The following is a 2,092-nucleotide window of genomic DNA, read 5'->3' as shown; positions in this document are numbered from 1 at the left end:
ATATATGTGCCCTTTACTTAATCATTAATTTTGTTACCTTTTTATCTGCTCCCTCACATTTATCCATTACAAGAGACTACAAGAAATCTAAATGCACAGCGTTAGTGTAGATGGAGGTTCCCAGGTTAGAATCTAAGACAGCCACAGAACCAGTCAGACAGCAGCAACTCCTTGCTGCCTACATGGGGGATGGGAAAATTACTAGTCACAAATTAAAATGTGAGGAAAAAAATCCATGGACATTCCTTTCTAATGCTTCCTTTCCTCCCAAGGTAACTGTATCTCTCTTTTTCAGGCTTTTTCAAAGAAATCTTCTTTTATTTTAAACACTGCCTCTGGAATTAATTACTCAAGATAGAACCGGTGATTGAAATCAGGCCCTTGGCTTACCAGGCAAGTACTTATTCTACTGAGCCATCTCCCCGGCCCCCTGAGAGTTTAGGATTCCAGCGGGATAACAGTAATTTTGTGTTCCTGCAGAGCAATGACACTACATGTCACCACGTGGTGTGGCACAGCAAGGTCTACATCCTTCACCAGACTTGAGATTTGGTGCATGGCCTGGGAAGAGATAAAAGAACATGGCTGAAAATAGTTAGTCTCAAATTTTGGCCATAGATTAGCTGGGATCAATTTCTATATTATCCCTTTATGGAGTTAGATATAATAAACCTACCATTCAAAAAGTATATATTTCAGCTCCACTGAGCTCATGTTCACAGCTCTGTTTATTTGGGACTATAGCCAAAGAGCAATGTTAGAGCATGGTTTTTGTGGACCTTGGCTCATAAACTCTGGACTCTTTCAGCCAAATTTAATGTGGGGTTACCACAGGCTGCAGATCTTAAGACTTAGAAGACAGGTTTCACTGGGACAATCTGGTCTGATTCCCCTTCTACTCTAATAAAAGGAATTGTCAAGCCTGTATTACCTCACTTTCCTTTCCAGTTTGACCCTCTGCTAGTGGAACAGACTTAACTCTTGAGATTCCCCACTCTCACCTTCCTAGGCTGTGAGGACTCATGTATGAGCAAAAATTCACTTTAACTCACTTATAAACATATGAAGAGATGAAATTTATTTTTTCTAATCTTTATTCCAATTTTTCCTGTCACTTTATAATTTCCTATGGGGGGCATGGTTTTGCTAAAGATCATCAGGGAAACCCTAAAAATGTTTTAATCAGCCTTTCTCTTCTTAAATGTACATCTGAGGAAGATCACTGAAAAATGGGTTTTGCTAATGTGTAAAATAATGCTCGCTAGGCAGTGGTACAAGCTTCAATCTCTCAGTATGTCTTTAACCTCTGAGTTTCTTAGATGTGTTACAGAAAGTAGGACGCAAATGCTTCTAGAATGTGTTTCAAACAAAACCTAGACTATCGTGATGTTGAAAGAAATTACCTAGGTGTTGTGGTAAATACCACAAAATGACTTGTAAATCTCTTTTCCTTGAAGCCATGGGCAGGCTTTATTCTAAGACCTTGCCTTCCCTCATGAGAGGTGATAGATCTCCTCAGGTTAGGAATCTTGCATTTAAACATGGCCCTGGTCAGATCCCACACCACCTTGCCAGCCTGACTGTTCTGTGCTAATCACACACTTGAAATCTTTTCTCCCTAGAGGGAGAGTTGGCAATAGAGCTCCTATCCTAGCAGTGCTCATCAGGTGGAGCTGGGAAATGTCTAAAAGGGACAAGGCCAAAGCTGAGACCTCCAAATGGGCAGTGGTCATGGTGGAGCAAATAGGATCTGCTCATCAGTCTTCCATCCTCCATCTCTTAGCCTGCCAGGAAGAGACCTCATTTCCACTCACATGAAGTTGCACAGTGCACCACCCCCAAAACACACATTCTGCCTACCATCTGAGCCATCTTGCCACCCCCTGTCCAAACAAACAAACAAACAGACACCATTAAAATCTAGCTTTCACAGGATAGCCCCTTGGCAAAAGGAAGGATTTTCTAGAATGCTCTAGAAATTTGAAATATAGAACAAATACCATTTCCAGAGACATAAGGTCACCAGGACCCTGATCTAATTCCAGAGAGAGAGAGAGAGAGAGAGAGAGAGAGAGAGAGAGAGAGAGAGAGA

Source organism: Octodon degus, unplaced genomic scaffold (assembly GCF_000260255.1).
Source record: "Octodon degus isolate 3935 unplaced genomic scaffold, OctDeg1.0 scaffold00211, whole genome shotgun sequence".
Taxonomy (NCBI): domain Eukaryota; kingdom Metazoa; phylum Chordata; class Mammalia; order Rodentia; family Octodontidae; genus Octodon; species Octodon degus.
Note: the sequence above shows the minus strand (reverse complement) of the source record.